Source organism: Pteropus vampyrus, unplaced genomic scaffold (assembly GCF_000151845.1).
Source record: "Pteropus vampyrus isolate Shadow unplaced genomic scaffold, Pvam_2.0 Scaffold361, whole genome shotgun sequence".
Lineage (NCBI taxonomy): Eukaryota > Metazoa > Chordata > Mammalia > Chiroptera > Pteropodidae > Pteropus > Pteropus vampyrus.
Window position 1 is genome coordinate 672,815 of NW_011889142.1, and position 369 is coordinate 673,183.

The window sequence follows — 369 nt, forward strand, 5'->3', positions numbered from 1 at the left end:
GAACAGGTACAAGAATTGATCTGTCATTACACTATAAAAAAAATTAAAGAATTGGTATCGTAGGAGTCAGGAAGTCTTACACTACAATTAAGTTACATATTAAGTAAAAACGTACATATATTTCATAATTTAAATATATCTAAATATGGAAGAAGAAATGAGGGATACTTTAAAATATTTCGAATTCAATGATAATGAAAATACATATGAAACCTGTTGAGACGTGAAAACATGCTTTGAGGGAAGTTGATAGCTTAAAATACTAATATTAGAAGGGGGGTGAAAATTCATGAGCTAAGTATCCACCCTAAAAATATAGTAAAAATAGAGGGGGACAAAACAGCGAAGAGCGTGGAAGGAAGTCTGTGG

General features: G+C 31.2%; 1 long non-coding RNA gene across 2 annotated transcripts in view; it reads left to right on the top strand.

Moving 5' to 3' along the window:
• LOC105305068 overlaps positions 1-369 on the top strand; it is a 64,390-nt gene that overhangs the window by 29,643 nt on the left and 34,378 nt on the right. The window lies entirely within an intron of this gene.